Raw genomic sequence first — 22,094 nt, 5'->3', positions numbered from 1 at the left:
CTAGCGCACACCAGCTGGAGCGAAAGATCGCGCTGCAGAACCCAGGGATCTAGGGTTCAATCCCCCCCCCCCCCCCCCTGCCCGTTTCGATCTGGATGAGCTTTGTACCGGCGTGCGGTCGTGTATCACTACTGCGTTGTGGATGTTAAAGACACCAGGCTCGTGGTTGTACTGCACTGGCTAAATTGCTCATCTACAGCGAGTGACTCGTCGCAACTTTGAAAATGTCCACCCAACTACAGAATATGTATATACCCACAAAACCCCAATTATTTATCAAAAGCCACAGTCCCCTCGAGCCAATCCGAGAGACGGAGTGAAGGTATGTGACAAATCTCTGCAGAAGGAGAGCACTCGGATATGTCATCACGTGCCTCTAAGCAGCGTGCATATTTGCTCACTGGGACTGTAGCCTTCGCCATTTGCCAAATTATGATGAAACGAAGTACAGTAGCTGCTACGCTAATTACCCAAGGCCTTCCTACTTTGGGCATTTGTTCGACAAGATTGTTACATCAGAAATTACTGTGAACTCGGCTGAACACCTCGGCTGAATACCTGTTGGACGCGAAAGCTGCATTAGTGTTGAATGTAAACTGGGGCTCATTCACGTGCTTTACTCAGAAAAAATGCTGACAGTCAGTGTTGCACGATGGAGTTTTGCAGAGGGCCTATTGTATTATATGTATGTGAAATGTCCAGCTATATAACAATGCATCAACACATAACACTCTAGGTGCTCAGGGTTGTGTTCGTCTTTTTATTTACCAAGTTACAGAGATAATTATTTATTAAGAGTGTAATATTTATTTTTAGTAGCTGGGCCCGTTTAGTGCTCATTAAAGCCAGTGTGCTATGATGTTATTATCATGTGTGTATAGCCTTAAATACTCTCTCTGCAATACCTGCAAATCAAAAGCCATTGGTAGGAATAAATTAATAAATAACCTTTTTCACATTACTGGAGTTTGTTTTCGGATGCAGCACATGTTCAGGAGAGGTGGACGGAGTGCAGCCCCATGTGACATGTCTGCCAGTCTGGTTTGCCCCCTTTAATATTATTGGGGGGTCAGAGATCCAAGTGTCCTCAAAAATTCCACCGCATGCAGTGAACAAATTCTTAGTGCGCTGACACTGAAGGCATAAAAGCTGGGGTGTGAATATGATACGTACTTGGTTAGTATTTAAAATATGTTTATTTCCGCGTGATTACATAATTATTGATTCTTATCAAACGGTTCCATAGCAAGTTTTTCTTCAGCGACAGCATCATGTCAGGCGTCGAGTCCTGGTGCCTGTGCTTCTTGTTGTCGGATGACATTCCTGCCACGTCGTTGTTCAGTTTGGTCGAGTGTCGACTTTTCCTCACCGATGCCGTCTTGTGATCATACTTCATGTGCCGCCACTAACATATCTGATCCACTGAAGCTGCAGTGCTGGCTTCTAATGAGGAAATTTTCCTAGAAGTTTTCTGAGTCAATGTAGCAAGTTCGGGAATGTATTGCCTACGTGGTTCTGCCTTTTAATGTATTGTTGACTTGATGGCTGGAAAGAATGTTTGTTTTCTATCTAAGCCACTTTACTTGCATTTGGCAATGACGATTTCTTCTGCATCCCGAGACCACTGTAACTTGTGTAAGTCTTGTGTGGCAAAGTAAAGTCTGGTCATGCTTGGTGTACAGTTTTGAGAAGAACCAACCATTTACTTTTTTCAAGTCACTCAGCGTCATTCTCCCTCAAAGTCGGGAATCGTGTGCTTTGTGGAGTAGACACACGTAATTGGTGCCGGCAAGTTATTACCCTTGGACGAAGCTCGACACCAAATCAACTGTCATTGCACTGTCGCTCACCTGCTTACTCGTGCTCAGTATAAAAGCATGTGGCGTGCTTACCTCCCGTCCAGGTGATGAGGATCGGGAGCTTCGGGCTATTGTAGGCCCAAGGGACAGAGACCGCCGAAGATATTTTTCAATGTCCCACGGTCGCTCCTCGAGACGTGGTCGAGGGTCGTTCGGCACGAACCCTCGCAGACCCATTAAATTGTACGGGCACCTCCGGTAAACGTGGTCCGCCTCACGGCAGGGGTAACAGAGTGGTCGTCGGTCCGCCGTTCACCACATCTCGGTGCACGTACATTGTTCAGCGCGGACCTACACTGGATCTTCCCGTCGTCTGGAATGCTGCGACGTTGGGGTGCCCCGTTGAATTAGAATTGAACACTAACGGAAAGGCGGTGGCGGTCGTCGCGCCATTCCGGCGTAGGTCACTCTCGGTTTGTCAGATGCCTCTTCGCTCGCAGAAGTCTCCGGTTGAAATACGTGTTGAACTTTTTCCCGAATACTCTCGGCAATTTAAATAAAAGCCGGGCGATTGGTGGCAGGACGTAGATTCCTAATATCCTCCTTGACAACGACGTAGATGAAGTCGCGATTGCCTGGGGGGCTGGCGTCGAAGTAGCAGCTGGACGACTTGAGTGTCGAGACGCCGGGGAGTTGTTTATAGTGACGGGCAAAGGCATGCAGTGCACGCTTGATCTTGGAAGCCTCGGTGATGAACCCTTCGACTGTTGTCGGAGGGCTGACGATAAGGGTGCCGAAGATGTCGTCCCTCACCTGAAGGATATGACGATTCTCAACTTCTCGTCCTTTGTAGCATGAGGGCCGGCGCAGCCGTTAGATCAGGCGCAAAATATCCTCCACTAAGGCAGTGTTGCTCTCGTAAGGACCGTGTCCTGGACCGAATCATGCATTTGGCTTTCTTTAGCCGATGTTGGCTGGTGAAAGTGCGCTTACTCTCGAACTTGCAAACTTTCCACGACGTTACGAAGGACTTGTGGTTCTCAAAACCTGTGACTGGCAGTTGTTTACACGACACGTATAGGTTCTGTAGGTGCTGGTCGCCTGTCCATTCGTTGTGGCGGGCAACCCGGTCATATTGTCACGAATTACTGGCAGAGAGACGGTTGGTTTGAAGTTCCAAGTTTATTACTTTCGGATCAGAAGAAAAGTTAAGAGAGACTAAAGGCAAAACAATTACTGACGAAGGTCTCTGTCCTCATTGCAGTTCCTACATACGATACATGGTATAATACACTTCGTACAGCTGTATGGATCAGTGATTCAAAACAATGTTATGGCTTTGTAGGGCGCAGTAGAAGACTGAACGTTTATGAGGGGGAGAACTTGTGCCCAAAGCAATATTGCGAAGGGGTAGAGTCGCAGGTGTCAAAGGTAGGCGGAGTAAAACGATCGAGCGCAAGAGCGAAACTGACCCCCGACCGCCACGCGGAGTACCTTTTGTACACGCGTGTATTTCTGGAACATTCAGCGTAGAACGTTCGGCGCATAGAACATTCGAACCTCGATCGTACGACAAGGTTCTCGAACTTACGAGAACGCTAAGTTGAAAAATAAATAAAAGCAGCTTCCGCTTCCAGGAATCGAACCTGGGGCCTCCGCGCGAGAGCCAAACACGGTAACTATTCGGCCACACCCGCTATCGCTCCGCGATGCGCGCATTACTCCCCCTTTTAGAAGCGCATGATTCCGATGCAACGGGCCAGAAAGCAAAACAGAAAAAAAAAAAGAAAAACTGCGGAGGCTTGTAAAACACAGTCCGATCGAGCGTACTACAGAAACGCAATTCACAGTCCTATAGAGCATGTAAGGCTTGAGGTGCACGACGTAGACCACTACTGGTCGTGGAGGGCGGCGTAAGGAGTCTGTGTTCCGTCGGGCATTACCTCGTAGTTCAGATCCCCGAGTCGACGAGGCACCTCGTAACGTCCGAAGTACCGTTTTGACAGCTTCTCGCTGACACCGCGGCGGCGAATTGGTGTCCTTACCCACTCTCTGTCTCCGGGCTGAAAGTGAGCGTCGCGACGACGAAGGTTGTAGCGGCCAGCGTCGCTACGTTGCCGGCCTTGAATCCGGAGTCGGGCGAGCTGGCGGACTTCGGCGGCCCGTTGCGCAACCACCTGGGCGTCGTCGCTCCTATCGTCAGCTGGCTCGTTGGGCATCATCGCGTCGAGCATCGTCGTTACCTTCCGACGATGTACCAGCTGGAAAAATGCAATGCCGGTGGTTTGTTGAACCGCAGTGTTGTAGGCGAACGTGACGTAGGGCAACACCTCATCCCACGTCTTGTGCTCTATGTCGGCATACATGGAGATCCTGTCTGCGATTGTCTTGCTAAGCCACTCCGCCAGCCCGTTGGTCTAAGGTTGGTGTGCCGTGGTGCGACGGTTTTTGGTGTGGCTGAGATGAAGAATTTCTGGAATCAGCTGCGCCATGAGCGATGACCCCCGATCTGTAGAGAGAGCTTGAGGAGCGCCATGCATGTCGTAGGACGACGGACTCGAGGAAGAACTTAGCGACTTCCGCTGCAGTTTCCGACGGAAGGGCTTTTGCCTCGGCGTATCGTGTTAGGTAATCAGTGGCTACGATTATCAAACGGTTTCTCAGAGTTGACTACGGAAAAGGTCCTGTCTGCTGAAACGGTGCAGTTGGCGGAGTAGTTGGCTGCAGGAGACCTGCAGGCTTCGTCGGAGGTTTCTTGCGTCGCTGGCACTCGTGGCATGATCGTGCGTAGAGGGGGAACGGGTGTGGGGAGCTTGGGCAAGAAATGCTTTTCAGGAATACAGGCCAGTGTCCGACTGTAACCAAGGTGTCCAAACGTCGGATCGTCGTGGCAGGCGTGAAAGATCTCCTGTCATACGTAGGTCGGTATTAACAGCAGCCACGGGGAGTTGTTCCCGTAGTTCATCTTGTAAAGTACACCTTGACGAATGGCGAAAGTCAACAGGACTCTCGAGAAGACACGGGAGGTAGTACCTCCTTGTCCTTCAAGGTGCTTGATTTGCACGCGCCGCTCAGCATCGTCTATTTGGCGTCGATCCATGTCGTCTGTGTTCGTTGCGCCTAGGAAGCACTCGTCGTCATCGTCGTCTCTGATGCCGGCAGGTGTCTCGATAGGGGCTCTGGAGAGGCAGCCGGCGTCGCTGTAATTACGGCCGTAGTTGTAGACCACAGTCATGTTGAATTCCTTCAGTCAGCGACTTTATCAAGCGAGGCGTCTTGAACGGTCCTTGAGGTTCGCAAGCCAGCAGAGCAAGTAGTGGTCCGTAACTACGCGGAACTGGCTCCCTTACAAGTACGGACGAAACTTCGTGATTGCCCAGACGACCGCAAGGCATTATTTTTTAGTCGTGGAGAAATTTCTCTTTACGTTGAATAGTGTCCGATTTGGTAAGGTGATGACTCACTCGGTGCCTTTTTGCACTTGAACCAGTATCGCTCCAAGTCGTGCGTTACTATCGTCCGTGCGAATCTCGGTTTCCGCATCCTGATCGAATTGTCCAACAACAGGAGGAGTCTGGATTCTTCGCTTCAGCTTGTCGAATGCCTGCTGCTGCTCCTCCGTCAATTCAAACATCTAGGCGTCCTTCGTGAGGTTTGTGGGCGGTCTGGATATCCCTGCAAAATCCCGAAGGAAGCGCCGATAGTAGGCACAAAGTTCAAGAAATCTTCGCACGGCCTTCTTGTCTGTCGGCGCTGGAAATGCCGCGGCAGCTCGAATCCTTTCTAGGTCTGGACGAGCGCCTTTGGTACTAAACACGTGATCCTGGATCTTCAGTTCGCCATAGGCGAATCGACACTTCGATGGATTGAGAGCGAGTTCAGCGGTCTGTATGGCTTGGAGAACAACTCGGTTTCGTCACAAGTGCTTGTCGAAATTACTTGAAAATACTACGTCGTCGTCAAGGTAGACGAGACAGCTCTGCCATTTCAGTCCTGACTGTACGGTGTCCATGACAAGCTGCTGCTGGTTTCGTGCATGGTCCAAAGGGCATCACCTTGAACTCGTACAGTCCATCCGGCGTCACGAAAGCTGTATTCTCTCGGTCCTGTTTGTCGACTTCGATCTGCCAGTAGCCACTTTTCAGGTCCATCGATGAAAAATGTTGAGAGTGGCGCAGCCGGTCGAGCGTGTTGTATATGCGGGGGAGTAGATACAGTATGTGTCTTTCTTCGTCACCGCGTTCAGCTGCCGGTAGTCCGCGCAGAACCTAAGCGTTCCATCTTTCTCAACCAGGATGACTCAAGAGGCACACGGACTGCGTAGAGGTTGGATTATGTCGTCGTTCAGCATGTCTTCCACTTGCTGCTTGATGACCTCGCGTTCTTCTACGGAGACTCTGTACGGCGAACGATGCACAGGGAGCGCGTCGTCCTCGGTAAGATTCGGTGCTTCGCAATGGCGGTACGGCGCACCTTCGACGATGTCGTGAAGCAGTCGCTGTATTCGGCGAGAAGGTTAATCAGCTGCCGTCGTTTCGGGCCTGGAAGCTTTGGGTTAATATAGAGCTGCGCTGGTGGCGCACTGTTTTGCTGAGGCGGTGAGGATTCATCAGCGATCGCGCAATCTCGGCGGAGTTCCGGAGTTTCTCGACAGGGCGCACAGCGGCACCTTTTGTGAGGTGTTGTTTCTTGTCCGAAATTCGCTGCGAGGACCACAGTGCGTCCATTTTGAAGTTCAGTTACCCCCCTTGTGTTGCCGATTCCTCTTCCAAGGAAAAATTTAACGTTGCCTTCTAGAAAAACTTCGCCGGCGGTGGCTGCGTCGGTCATGGCGGGTACTACTACATTTGATTGCAGCGGCAGGTTCGCGTGGTCAGCATCGACTCGGACGGCGACTTACGCTGTTTCGATGTCGTCTGAATGCAGAACAGGTGTCCGCGGCGTCAATCTGTTTTTCCCAAGGTTGATGACGGCGCCGTATTCACAGAGAAAGTTTATGCAGAGAATGACCTCTCTGGCAGAGTTTTGTAAAACGACGAATTTTACAGGGCACGTGTCGCCATGAATCTAGAATTGGGCAGCGCACTTTCCGACGGCCGTAATAAGCTGTCCTCTGACGGTTCGGCTTTCTGGTCCACCCCAGGGCGTCGCAACATTTCTCAGGTTGCTAGAGATCCTCCCACTTTAGGCTGAGTAATCTGCTCCGCTTTCCACGACGGCCGAAGCCTCGTGGCCGTCGATAACAACTTTTAGGTTGTTGGGCACCATTTCAGGAGAGTCGTTGCGATGCGTGGCGTCGGGAGGGTGGGAGCGCTCCGGCGCTCTTGGGGTCTCTTTACCTCGGTCGTCTTCGGGAACGGTTACCTCCATGCGTGGCCGCAATTTGTTTTCCCGTAGAGGTGGAAAGCTTTCTCGGCGGGACCGACGAAGGGCCGATGCCGGACGTCGTAGGGATGGTGAGCGGGATCCCCGGGAAGGACCCTGCACTGAAAACGGCGGACGGTGGAGTACTCCTTGATGTCTCTCGGTCGTTGTCCCAGGCGGGCCGAGGGTCGTTCGGAGCAAACACTCTCAGCCTCATCTGGCGGGAGCTGCACCGTCTGTACACGTGGCCGGCTTCACCGCAGTGGTAGCTAATAGGGCGCCGGCCGGCCGTTCGCCAGATGTCTGTTTTCCGGGGTTGGCTGGGTTTCATGAAGGCGTACTGGACCTGGTCGACGTGGCGTCGGCCGTACTGCGGCGCAGAAGGCTGACGTCGGGGCGGCGTGACATAGACGCGAGAAGGAGGCGGTGCCTGCCTGGCCGTTGGGGCGTAAGTTAGCGTGGGTTCTTCGGGGTCTGCCACGCCGATGGGAGCCTCTGGTTGGATATGTCTCTAAACTTCTTGTCACACGACCTCGGCGATGGAGAGCGAAACTAGTCGGTCAGCGGCGGGTAGCAGCTTTCGGAGCTCTTCCCGAACGACATCACGGATGATGTGCCGAATGTTTTCCACACAGCAATGTCCAGGTCAAGCCGCGATAATGCGTCAGTTGACGCAACAGAGGTGCCGACGAGTCGGTGGTAATAATAATAATAAGAAGAAGAAGAATTTTGAGTGGCTTGCCTGGGCCGACAGTGCACGCCTAATGTTTGTGGCTTACACTAAAAAGTCGTCAACAGCTGTTAGCGGGTATCGGACAAGACCGTCGAATATTTCACTCTCCATGCCTTTCATGAGGGCACAAGGCTTCTTCTCCTTGGTGGCCTGACGTTTAGCGCAGGCACTCAGGCACAGGACATCCTCCACCAGGATCTGTCTAGTTAAATCTCTCTAGAAGGGACTTTCACGGAGCCTCAAGTACGGGTGTCGATATGGTGAGGTTGAGGGACTCGGTCTTGGACGCGATTCCGTGAACGTAGAGATGCGTTCCCGCGTCCAGGAGTACGTTCCTCCACAGATCGACAAGTATGCCGAGATTGCGTAAAAAATCTGCTCCCAGGATGGACTGCTGTACGTCAGCCACATAAAACACCCAACGAAACGTCCTCCTCAGACCTAGGTCCAGAGTGAGCGACCGTTGTCCATAGGTCTTGATGGCGGAGCCGTTGACAGCTCGCAAGGGGGGGGGGTGTTTCTGCGGGGCACCGTCGGTCCTGTTTTGTTGGTGGAATCACGCTGACTTCCGCGCCAGTATCAACCAGGTACTGATGCTTAGTGCTGCGGTCAGTCACAAAGAATAGACGGCTTGTTTTGTGGTGCGCAACGTCAGCCGCCGTCAGCGCCGGGCCTGCCTGTTTTCCTGGAACGTGCAGGGTGACTCACATCTTCTAGCACGGTTACCAAAGGTGCGGTGGTACCAGCATGTACCGCTGCTGTTTGCAGACCTAGATCAACGACGTCGTGGTGGGCTGTCGGAGACCTGACGCGTTTTCGGACAACGAGTGTCCGGCCGCAGCTGCTTGAGGTTTTTGAGAGGTGTGCGACAGTCGATGTGAGCACTTTGTTAGACTCCAACAGCTGGGGAAGAGTCTCCTCCAACAGAGATGTTCGGTGTGACGGGTTTGGATGAGCTAGTTGGCAAACGTTGGCCGTGTTAACGTTCATGATTTGGTCAGCCATTCGAGCTGGAGTTTCGCCGGGGTCTGTTGCTGAGGTGAAGAGAATCATGCGGACTTGAGTGGGCAGTCTCTGGAGAAATCATTCTCGGAGTATGCTTGCGTCCAAGGTATTTGCCTTGTCACACAGAAGTTGCTCCATACGACGAAGTAGCTCCGATGGTTTCCTGTCTCCAAGTTCCTCAGATGTCAGAAGCTGTTGAAGTCGCCGTTGTTCGGGCTCCGTCGTACGCCATATAAGCTCGGCCTTGAGCACGTCGTACGGCATACATTGAGGTGGTGCACGCAGGATATCCCGGACAACCGCCGCCACTGTTTGGGGCAGTGACGAGACGACCTGGTCAAATTTGGACTGTTGGGGAGTTATCTTATTTTTCCGGAACGAGCACTCGAGAGTCAAGAACCAAAGTTCCGAGTACGACGACCACAATTCCGGCAGTTTGAAATATATTGAAGCAACTGCGGCAGCTGCTGAGCTGTCTTCTGAGTGACTCATGATTGACTGAGTGAATGTGCGTCGGGTGACGGGGCGGCTCCAAGGATTTGAACGCCAAGGAGTTACTGCCTTGACGGATGAGCACGATGTTTTAGTCCGACATGCCGGGTCACCAATTTGTGGGTTCGTATGAAAGCGAGGAGTCGCGAGCGCCAGAGTATGTTATATTTATATATTTACAAAAAAATAAAGGAAATAAACGTGAGGGTTGTTCGTTGGTAGGTATGGCCGAAAACTGGTTCACTCTCGTGCTCTCTTCGCGCGCTTCTCGCGCATCCCTGCGTCCTTCTCTTCTTCCTTGTGACTGTAGTTCCCACATATGAATGCCGCGGCGTAAATCCCCTCGAATCTCACATAAAACACGCCATGTCCGAACAAGTAGTCGGTCTGGTCGGGCCAGTCGCGCTGGTCTGGTTGTGCGCTCTCGTGACCGGCGCTCTAATGGCACGCGAGCCAATGACGCAGCGCTCTCGAGTCGCGCGTGCTAACGTCGCAACCCTCCCGAGTAGAGATGTAAAATTTCGTGAAATATTGGATGGCCCGGAAAAAAAAAACAGTTTTTTCTTAGGTTCTTTTCAGGAAAAATTGAGATTGGTGGCGTGTACGCATTTATTACATCAACACGATATGATAAGGCAGGACCATTTGGAAAGTTTCAATATCTGAAATACTTCAAATTAAGGTGTATGTAATATCAACAGCTTACCAAGCAGAAATACCATATTTCGGTAAGACTAAAGAGCGTTGCATATGTCCCCGATCACTTGTTATCCCGAGTCGGAATCGCTAAATAGAGTAACACTCGCGTTCACGTCGGTCGAAGATTTTTTCAGGTTCAGATTCGAGTGCACATACACAAGTTTTTTTACACGTTCACCTGCAAGCCGGTTGAGCACTTTTTTGTGTACATTCCCAAACTGAGACCAGTTTCGTTCACACGTTGCAGACGATGGGGGAATCTGCAAAAGCCGACATGCCAGGGGTGTCAATGGCTGGTTAGTGCAGAGTCGTTGCCACCAGGTGGATGGTTCCACGTGCTTCGCAGACTCCCAAAGTGCTGCCCTGGACCATATCCCCGTAGACGCCCTATATTCTGCGAGATTAGAAAGCAGCTTCCCGATGTCAAGCGAAAGGTGCTCAGCCTTCTTGGAGATCCAGTCAAATGTGCCTGCAATCTGTGCGTCATCAAGGTTTCTCCCCCTATATCTTGCATCCAGCAAGTTAGCAGCGACGTGAATGGGTCGCAAGCAAAACTGTCCGCGCTTGCTCATGATCTCTTTTGCGCGAGCCTTCTCCTGGTCTGTTAAAGTGCTGGTCGCCAGTTTCGTGATTACTTCGGTTTTTACGGAATGGAGAACCTCCGAAACGTCCGGCAGCAAAGCCTTGTCCGACTCCAATTCTGCAATGGCAGAAGAAATGGGTGTCACCAGTTCCAAACAGCTGCGCAAGGGTTTCCAGAATCCATCCTCGTCCAAGACGGCTTGCCGCACTGATTTGTTTACTTTCGTATCTTCCAATATCACCGTCTCTTGCAGAGCTTCTTTGTTCCTGAGCAAGCTTTGAAGTGAGAGAGTAACGCCGTCCCATCTTGTCTTTCTGGGCAGCTTGAGGGTCGTGGAACTTCCTTTGCCATCTCTAGACTCTTGCTTCTGTTGGAACGTGGCAGCAACTACGTGAGTCTGCTTCACGCGCTTGATCACTTCTCTGGATGTCTGATGAACCTTCTCCAAGGTTTCTAGCCTCATGAGATCATTCAGGAGCAGATTCAGCCCATAAGCAGCACATCCGATCGTTGCGATGTGCGGAAATTTCACGTAACCATTTGACATGCCGCTTGCATGTTGCTAGTGTTGTTCGTGACCAGTGCCACTACCTTTTCACTTTCGAGGGAATCAATGACATCATATATTTCGCCGCTGATATAAGACGCAGTGTGCCGGTTTGTGCCTGTTTCAATTGACGTGTACAACACTGGCTGCGGCGTAGCTACGAAAAAGTTTATCACCGATTCCCCTCGAATGTTGGTCCAGCCATCAGTCAGCAGTGTGAGGCACGTAGCGTCTTTCAAAGTCTCCTCCACATGACTTTTTCACACGCTCATGCTCTGTGTCAAGTGAGGCCCGCTCAATAGGTATCGGCTAGGCGGTGTGTACGATGGTCGAAGCATCTTGAAGGCCGCTTGCCAATGCTCGTTTTCCGCTGAGAATGGCGTGTTGGCTGAGTACATCGCCCTAGCCAAAGCTGCGTAAATTTGGTTTTGAAGCGCAGGGGTTATTTTGTCAACAAACGAAGAAATACTCGCGCATTTTATTTTGACGACGTAGATTCCGGTGCGCGTCGGCTAGCCTCTGACCCACTTGATGCGGGCACTGATGAGCTCCCAGAGAGATTTCTTCCATATTCTTTTGCACACGCCTCCTTCACGTATTGAGGATACTTCTTGCACGACAGCAGATGCTTCGTAAGGCGTGCAGCATTCTGAAATCCATGCGACACTTGGCAGTATTTACATAGTGCTTGTTTTTTTCCCGCGGTCAACGTTTGTAAGACTTTAAAATGCTTCCAAACGCAAGACTGCGGATGAACCATGTTGTGAAATTCTTCACGTTGCGCGTTCTCCGATGAGATAGACGTTGGTTGAGATAGTTTAGATCGACGTTATTAAACCACTCAGTTGGGAAACTGCCATAGAGACTACTTAGAAAAAGTGGCCCCTATTTGTCCTCTAGCACCGAGCTAATGACGATCACAACGCCACAATTTCTCCCGCAGCGGCCATTCGAGGAACCGCACGTTACTTCTATTTTAGCTTTAATCGGCCATTTTAGCGCCGAATTGGACGCAGTGGAAAGGTGACAGAGGTGCCAGCCCATCTCCCCAGCGAACGCGCCGCGTCTTATTACCGAAGTTAAAACGCACCTAGGTCGGGACGCGCTACCTGAAAGCACCGCTTAGGCATGGTTCTATAAAAACAATATTAATTGTGCCGTAAAACCTTGCAAACTAAAGATTTTAAAACATCACGCGCCTTCCATTTTGTATTAAACTCCCACAAATTTAATACAAAACAAGTCTTTTCCGTTTGTTTTACGCAAAAACAGGCTTTCTAGAAGCTCAAGGCGACCACAGTACAGACAAATGATAAAGAGTGGCGCTGTTCTCGTATTTAGCTCGGTTTCGGCGGACGCCAGCGGATCCATAGAGAAATATAGAACTACGTAAAGGGTGGCCACTCAAGCCGTTCCGCGGCCCAGGAGTTAGGGACTCTACTGCCCGTTAGTAGGCGCAACACTGCCACTTATCCTGAACATTTGTCAGATATATAATATTAATAACTAACTTTGTTGCATAGAGTAAACTTTTAAAATTATTAGGAACTTTGAAAGGTTTCAAAACCGGCTTCAACGGTTTTGGCTACGGCTGAGGCGCGACGGTTGGTTTCGGAGTCGTGGACTTGACGGAGGGCGGATACTTCGGCTGCTTGGTCTGTGTCTCTGGAGTCTTGTCTCGTTGCGTGGGTTCAGATGGTTTTCCGGCTTGTTGTCTCGTGCGGCTTTTTAGTCATTCTTCCGTCACGGTCATGGTATATGGTATACATAAGAAGTACTGTGACTGCAGTTTTTTTGTTGACGGACATATGCATTCGGTAACTGAATTTAGAAGCCACTGGGCCAGATTGCTCTTCTATCGTTGCTGTATTAGTCACAGGATCATATGTGTAAGCGCGTTTCATGGAATTTGGACGGTAATTTATTTGAATGCCCTCTATCATATTGCATTTGTCGCTGTAAGTCTCGCTGTAATACAGTACTTTTTTTTTTCAGTGTTGCACTGTTGACGCGTTAGTCATACATTTTGCATGTGCACGGGCGTACCAACCCGGGGGGGGGGGGGGGGGTGCAAGGCATGTGGTTGCCCCCCCCCCCCCCTTAACAGCCACCAATGGGCAGGGTGAACACTGGCCGACTGCGCCCAAGGAAAACCAAAGGTACCGTCCACCGGACAGGGGTGTAGGGGTCTGGTTTGCCCCCCCCCCCCCCCCCCCCCCCCCGCACACACTCAAGAAGCAAGTTGGTACGCCACTGTGCATGTGTATTCTTATTTTTGCAATGTATGAATAACATACATCGCTCATTGTCTTCAGAGCTGAAGTTTGTTTTGCTTGTCATAGTTACAAAAATAAATACTTCTGTGTGTCAAACCCTGCTGTCGTCGTCATGTCGTCCCTTCAAGAGAGTTAGCACAAATGTGAAAATATCCTTTTCAGTGTGCGGTCAGTTTGAATTATATGTAGCGTTGGATGACTTTTCTTCTGCAGTACAATTAAAGCATACTTATAAAACAATTCTATTTTAAACAAAAACCATGCTAGTTACAAAAACACTGGTTCGCTAAACTAGAGGGCGCATGCTACTGCCCGATACAAAAATACCACCATAATTCGCCTTGAATTCATTCATTCATCTGGCCAGCGGTTAATGCGTGTATCCATCCATTTAACTTTCAACTAGGGACTATACTGACCGCTGGGTACGCTCGCTGACGCTGAATTGGGTCGCTGGGGCCTATGGAAGTGTCCCCCTCTTTACGTAGTACTATATTTCTCTATGGCGGCCCAGGTTCTGACGGCAAGCTTCCCAAATGAATGTTTTGGCCACGTTGGTTTAGATTAACACCATACAAAATGGCGATAGCGATTTCTGGCCGCGATTTTATTGAAGTACGCTTCGTATTCGCAAAACAAAACAGAAACCCGAACTGCACAAAATGTGATATTGTGAAAACACAGTTGTGAATGGAAATTTCGATATTTTTTTACATGTTCAGCCTTCTAATGTAACAAAAAAAAGTTTTTTTTTTCTCCCACTATTTTTTACGGTTCCGTGTGATGGTTTGTAGTAATAAAAATAGCTCATAACTGGTTGCAGTAGACAATTTCCACAACGTAAGAGGTTTGAAAATGTTAAAGTGCGCGTGAAACACACCGTCAAAATCGCCGAAAATTTACCACTTCGACGTAACGAAATATATAAATGTCATTTCAAAGAGCTACAGAGCTTAAACTTTCGAACGTTACAACTTCAATTATTGTCTGCTATTTATTTGAGTCACCAATATTGTTTCCCTAAAATAAAATGAAAAGTAGGACTGCTCAAAATAGTGTTACTGTGAAGCAAAAATGTTACTGGAAGTTTTGAAGGTTTTTTTCGACTTTTGGTTCTTTGAAAAAAAAAAACTCAAAACAAACGTTTTTTTTCAACACCTTTACATCTCTACTCCCGAGTCGTGCACTCTAACGTCGCAGCGCTCTCGTGTCACGAGCGCTAACGTCGTGGGGCTCTACTGTCGGTGCTCTAATATCGGTGCTGTTGTGTCGTGCGCTCAAGTGTTGTGCAGCCAACAAAACTGACAGAAGAGAGTCTATCCTGACCAGCAAAGAAGCTTCATTGCTTTAGTGGTGTTCTCTCCGAATAAGGCAACTCCTTCGGGGTTTCGGCAACTGTCGTGGACGAACTGAACTGAAATGGACGTTGGACTACTTTTTTGGTGATGAGGCGCTGCAGACTATTGCCGCAAAATGGCGTGAGTGGGTTTTCCGGGTAAGCAACACGCACACCAGTAATACGCGCGCAGAAAAAAATGTATCTACAGCTTGCAATTCAAGTAACGAGTGTTGAAACGTTTGTGTCGACGAAACGCGCGGCAGACCAGCGGATTCAATACCAACTGCAACACCTGTGCTCCATGAATGTGCACGGTGTAGTGATGACACGGCAGTTTTCACTCGCGTGCCCCGCAGCGACGCGTACTTCCTTCCATTCTAGTGCGCCTGCTCGGGGTTATCCTCAGTTCGAGATAAGTGATAATAAAACACTTGGGTTCCGGACTCCGGTGTGACTGGTCGCTCTTTCCCCGCGAGACATTGTGTCAGAAGTGGGATCCGTCCCGAAGGAGCGACGCAGCGAGTGAGCCGTCGACGTGGCGCATCCTGCAACGCCCGCCATGGCGGACGAAGACGCTAAGCCTACGCAGTTCTGCGCCACCGATATCCAGCCGCCTCTGAAGTTCGACGTTTCGAATCCCGGCGAGTGGAAGGAATACGTTTTCCTGTTCGACGACTACTGCTACGCTTCTGGGCTCTACCAGGCGCCGGGCGAAGTGCAAGTCAGGACACCGCTCCCGTGAGGCTCGTCGACTCCTGGACACGTTGGCCTTGGCAAGCGACGACTGGTGCTCTCTTCAAGCGGTGAAGACGAAGCTCACCGACCACTTCATACACCCGGTCAACGAGGTCTACGAAAGCGTGCGCTTCCACCGTCGCGTCCAGGCTGAAGGCGAGTCGGTAGACGACTTTTACACTGCCTACGTACGCTCGTCGAAAAGTGCAATTACGCCTCCGCGGAAGTCGAAGAAGTTGGAAGTCCGCGATAGATTCGTCGTCGGTCTTCTGGACTCAAAGTTGGTAGACAAGTTATGTCGCACGTCAAGGCTCACGCTCGAAGATTGGAGACTTCAGGCCCGTATTCACGAAGACGCCGTGAAGGCCCGTTCTGAAGTTTTCCAGAAGGGACCAAATCCTGGCATTGTGGTCTCCGAAGCAAAAGTCCGAACACGTTTTCCGAAGTCACAACGGCGTTCCGACTGGGAGGGGGAAGGCGCAGCGAGGACTTCCAAGCCTTGCTCAAGCAACGGACGCTGCAGGTTCTGCGGCAGGGCACCTCACCCCCGCTCCGACTGTCCTGCGAAAGAGGCAAGATGCAGGTGGTGCAAGAAAATTGGACACTTCGAAACCGTCAGCGAGAAAAAAGCCATAAGCTCCTCTAGCTGCACACAGTTGCGGCAGGTGCCCATACTAGAGCCAAGTTCGCAACCGTGGCCGTCAATGAACACAACGTGAACTTCAAAGTGGACTCTGGAGCGAAGGTGACCGTGGTGTCGAGTTTATTCCCTGGAGTACCGAAAAAGCTTCGTGCACCAGAAGGTGACCTCAGGGGCCCCGGAAACCACACCCTTAAAGTACTGGGCACGTTCCCCGCAACGCTGCAACGGAAGGACAAGTCGACCGTGCAGGACATTTACATCATGCCATCACAACACCCCCCTCTTCTCGGCTTCCCAGCAATACAAGCGCTGGGAGTCATTCAGTTTGTCGACAATGTGGCGACACCAGCGGTGCTGCGGAGAGACAGGCTTTTCGACGGTTTTGGGGAGCTAAAGGAGGAGTACGTCATCCGACTTCGACCTGGCGCCAAGCCCTTCGCTCTGAGCGTACCGAGGACGGTTAGCTCCCGCTGCACGACGTCGCTCGTGGAGAGCTCCAGAAGCTAGAGTCTGAAGGAGTCATCCGCAAGGTTGACCGCCCCACAGACTGGTGCGCGGGCATGGTCGTCGTTCCAAAGACAGGAGGAGGCTACCGCGTCTGCGTAGACCTCACGCGCCTCAACGAAGTCGTACTGAGGGAATGTCACATTTTACCTTCGGTTGAGAACATCCTCGGACGTCTCGGGCAAGCAAAGGTTTTCTCGAAGCTGGACGACACTACAAGCTTCCACCAAGTGAGGCTTTCTGAAGAAAGTCAGGAGCTGACGACGTTCATAACCCCGATGGGAAGGTTCTGTTTCCGCAGGCTGCCTTTTGGCATTTCCTCAGCGCCAGAGGACTTCGAGCGTCACATGAGTTGGATTCTAGAGGGACTGGAAGGAGTTGTGAGCATGATCGACGACATTCTCGTCTTCGGCGCATCAAAGGGCGAGCACGATTGTCGACTCCTACAAGTTCTGCAAAGGCTCGACGAGGCAGGCGTCAAACTGAACAAGAAGAAGTGCAGCTTCGCTGCCTCAGAAGTCGTTTCTTGGCGTGTTGGTCAGCGCGAGAGGAATCAGCCCGGACCCCGAAAAGATCGAGGCTCTGCAGAAGTTCCCGATACCCTCGGACGTTAGCGGGGTACGAAGACTGCAGGGAATGGCGAATCACGTGGGGCGCTTCATAACACATCTCTCGGACGTCACGGCGCCAATCAGAGAACTGCTGAAACAGCGCAACTGGTGGTACTGGGGACCAAGCCATCAAGCTGCCTTTGAGAAGCTAAAGAGCATGTTTAGCTCTCATATCTGCTTGGCCAAATACGACCCATCCTACCCAACAGTAGTTTCAGCTGATGCAAGCTCTTACGTACTCGGGGCCGTCATGCTTCAAGATCAGCCCTCCGGCGAGAGACGGGCAGTGACATATGTATCGAGGGCTCTCACAACCCCCGAAACTCGCTACAGCCAGACCGAAAAAGAAGCCCTGACCGTAACGTGGGCGGTCGAGCATCTCGATCAGTTTTTGAGAGGCATCGACTTCCAAGTCGAAACGGATCACCGCCCTCTCGTCACGCTCTTGGGATCTGCGGAGTTGTATCTGATGCCACCTCGAATTCAGCGACTACGCATCCGCTTCATGCGCTACCAGTTCACCGTTCTTTATGTCCCCGGCAAACCTTTAGCTACGGCGGACACCCTGTCAAGGGCCCCGGTGCAGAAACTGGATCAGCGGTGCCAACGTCGGGTGGACTCCATAGAACTCTTCGTCGGCGAAGTGCTTTCAGCAGCCGCTGATTTTGTGTCATCCCACCTGGAAGCCCTACGAAAGCACCAAGCGGAAGACGGCATCTGCCCTGGCTTGCAACGCTTCTGCGAAAAGGGGTGACCAGAACTTGTGTCCAGAGTTCCTGTGCATCTACGAGAGTACTGGAAGGAACGTGGGAACATCACCGTGTGCAATGGCTTATTACACAAAAACCGCCGCATCTTCATTTCGCGCTCCCTGCGACACGAGATACTGCAGCTGATACATGAATGCCATCAGGGCATCCCCCGCAGGGGGCACCTGTGAAAGCAGGTGTTTGGAGAGTGGCGTCTCCACGGACCCCGAGCCATGCGGGTTCGCCCGCCCACGTCTGGCTGTGCGTGGCTTTCCCGTGTCCGGGGAAAAGGGCATCCTGGTGGTTGAGCCAAGCCCGGGGTAGGTTTGGACCCTTCGGGGCCCCCCGGGTGAGGCAATACACCACTTCGGCCCCCGCTTCTCGTAGACGGGAGTCCTGGTAAGGCCCGGCCAGGATGATTCAGTCAAGTCGCCTTTCTTCTACTATCCCCTCCAATCTTTCACCTTTACCTTTCCTGTTTCTTTTACTTCTCTCTCATTTCTCTTACTCCTTTTTCACCCCTCTTTGGCGGCAAGGGCTAACCTTGGGTGGCAATAGACCTCTGTCTTGACCCACACTTGGGTATAGTTTCCCGGCAGCACTGTTAGTGTAACGTCTCCAGCCAAGCTCATCTTGTTATGGTGCGTTACCTAACCCCTTGTTGGGCTCGGTGGTGGGCGGTGCACCGCGGATTCCGAACATTCTTTGCCCTTCTATGGCGCCCCACCCCTCTAAACCCCGTTCAGGGCACGCCCTTAAAAGGCGTTGCCTTGAACACAAAACCATTGACAAAGATCCCGAGGTAGAATCCTTCACAAAGTTTTTTGTTGTTCACTCTCTTGATGAACACAAGACAGTTGCAAAGATGTCACCCTTCATTGTAGCCAAAGTTCTAGAGCACCTTGAAGGGTTTTCCTACAAGGCAAAAAAACTGTACTCTGGAGACCTCCTTGTGGAGGTAAACACAAAAAAGCAAAGCGAAGCACTCCTCAACCTCACCACCATTGTTGACGTGAAGGTGTCGGTGAGTCCTCACCGCACACTTAACACCATTCGTGGAGTCCTCTCTGAAGACGACTTTCTGGACACAAGCGAAGAAGAACTTCTCGAGGGACTTAAAAGTTCCGGCGTTGTCGCTGTTAAACGCATAATGTTTCGGAAAAATGGTGAACAGGTTCCTTCGAAACATGTTATCCTGACCTTTGAAAAGCACACACTCCCAGAGACCGTCAAGGCAGGATACCTGAACTGCCGCATTCGCCCTTACGTCCCCAACCCCCAGCGGTGCTTCCGTTGCCAACGTTTTGGTCACGGAGCACGCAGCTGCCGAGGGAAGGAGACATATGCAAAGTGTGGCAGTCAGGGCCATGTTTCTGACATTTGTGAGGAGGCTGTGGCCCACTGTGTTAATTGCGGTGGACCACACCCCGCTTACTATCGTACCTGTCCCTCGTGGAAACAAGAGAAAGACACCCTTGCCATTAAAGTGAAGGAGAACATTTCGTATTCGGAAGCGAAAAAACGTTTCTCCTTTGTGTCAAAGGGGAGTTTTGCCGACGTGGTGCGCAGGGGCCCTGCACCACGCTCGGAGTCGAGGGCCACGCAGGTCTCTCCCGAGACCTTGGCGGCCGACCTCAGGGCCCCAGCTCCTCGACAGGGGCAGCAGCAGCTTCCTCCAGCCCCTGGTGGTGGCACGCGTGCTTCCCCTCCATCCAAGGACAGGCCGGCAGCAGCCGCGCCTTCCCCCTCTCCTAGGTCCCCTCCTAGGGAGGAGCGAGCTTCTCGCTCCTGCTCGGTGGAGAGGGTCCCCCTACTGAAGGAGCAGCATGGTACCCATGCAGCTCCTGTGAAAGGAGGTGTCAAGACGAACTTGGGTGACCCCTCGCCCAGTTCGTCCGCCACTCCTCCATCCGGTCGTGGCCGGGGTTTTCCCCCGCGCGTACCAGGCCGGACCAGCTCCGTCATACTCCATCCATCGGACACTTCGCAGGACATGGAGATACCAACTGATGCTGACAGTCAGTCTACTCCTGGGTCCGACCAGGATGGTATGGAATGGGAGACAGCTTCTCGTAAATCTAAAAAGAAGCAACCTGTAGTAGCGCCCAAGTGATGACCCCAATAGCTGCCGTATTGTGGTCACATATTCCACCTAGCTCGAGTTGGCTCTCCATAGCTTTATTTATTTTACCAGGTTTTATCTTCTTATATTTACATATTTACACACTTTTTTAATAGATGACGAAGTTACATTTCATGCAATGGAACTGTCGCGGTATTTTAAGAAATATTGATGATGTCAATCATTTCATGGATGAGCTTCGACCCATCGCTCTTGCCTTGCAAGAAACCCATCTTCACTCTAATTCTTTTAACATTTTAAGGCGCCATCAGGTTTTCAGGAAAGACCGTCCCGCTTCCACTCCTTCAGGTGGCGTTGCAGTAGTTGTGCAGAGTGGAGTCGCTTGCTCTCAAGTCCCACTCCGCACACATCTGGAGGCAGTTGCAGTGCGTCTCCTCGTGGACCGCCTTGTAACGCTTGTTTCTTTATACTTACCGCCAAATGTTCCTTTAAATCTTCAAGAGCTGCAGGGACTTGTTGGACAGCTTCCTCAACCGTTTTTAATTTTAGGTGATTTTAACGCTCATCATCCCATGTGGGGTAGTACCCGTCAGGACTCCCGTGGTGGTGTAATTGAACGTCTTTTATTGTCTTCTGGGCTGTGCCTTCTTAACGGGAGAGAGCCAACTTTTTTTAGTGCGGCACACAACACATTCACATCTATTGATCTTTCTATCGCTTCACCTTCATTACTTCCTTGCTTTTCATGGAAGGTTCTCCATAACCCTTTTGGAAGTGATCATTATCCAGTTGTTTTAGAAAGTACCGTTCCATTGCCTAATCTTTTAAAGCGGGTTCCTAGGTGGAAGTTAGACAAGGCAGACTGGGCACTTTTTAATCTTCACTCCACTTTGGATCCTTCGCTTCTTTCGTCTATGTCCCCTGAGAACGCTACACTTTATGTTACTGAGCAGATACTAAAGGCTGCTCAGCAGTCCATTCCCCAAACATCTGGTAATATACACAAAAAATGTAAACCTTGGTGGAATAAGGAGTGTGCCACAACCCGGGCGGACCAAAATAGGGCGTGGGGCAGATTTCGCAGGCACCCCACTTCAAGCAACCTTGTTGAGTTCAAGCGACGAAAAGCCAAGGCTCGTTGGACTAGGAAGCAGGCAAAGCGGAAGTCGTGGATGAAGTATCTCTCTTCTTTAACCAGCTTTGTCCCAGCCAAGGAGGCCTGGGACAGATACAGGAAAGTAAATGGGGATTACAGGTGCTTTGCCATTCCAACGTTTAATGCTCCTTCTTCGTCTCTAAAAGATATTGGTAACATACTCGGGAACATTTTTATAATTCATCTAGTTCGGCCAACTACAGTGTTTCCTTCGGACAGTTAAAAGTTCGTGCGGAACGACAAAAGCTTGTCATGTCAGGAGGAAACTCGGCATCGTATAACCAACCATTTACGCGATGCGAGCTTGAGATGGCTCTTAATGTGAGAAAGCTCTCTGCCCCTGGTCCCGATGGAATCCATTATGAAATGCTGCGCCGCCTTTCTAGAGAATCCCTTGAAAACCTTCTCCTGTTTTTTAATCTTTTGTGGGAAAAGGCATGTTTCCCTCAGGCTTGGAAACACGCACATATCATCCCCCTCCTAAAGCCTAACAAAGACCCCTCACAACCATCAAGCTATCGCCCAATTGCACTCACAAGCTGCCTTGGGAAAACATATGAAAGGCTTATAAACAGGCGACTGGTCTACATGTTAGAAAGCCAGAGTGTCTTTGATAACAATCAATGTGGATTTCGCCAAGGTCAATCTACCCTTGACCACTTAGTTCGCCTGGAGACTGTGATACGTGAGGCATTTGTAAACAGGCAGCACTGTGTTGCGGTTTTTTTCGACTTAGAAAGGGCGTATGACACAGCATGGAGGTATGGGATTCTCCG

This window comes from Ixodes scapularis, unplaced genomic scaffold, assembly GCF_016920785.2.
Source record: "Ixodes scapularis isolate PalLabHiFi unplaced genomic scaffold, ASM1692078v2 PGA_scaffold1__304_contigs__length_218370807, whole genome shotgun sequence".
NCBI classification, from domain to species: Eukaryota; Metazoa; Arthropoda; class Arachnida; order Ixodida; family Ixodidae; genus Ixodes; species Ixodes scapularis.
Note: the sequence above shows the minus strand (reverse complement) of the source record.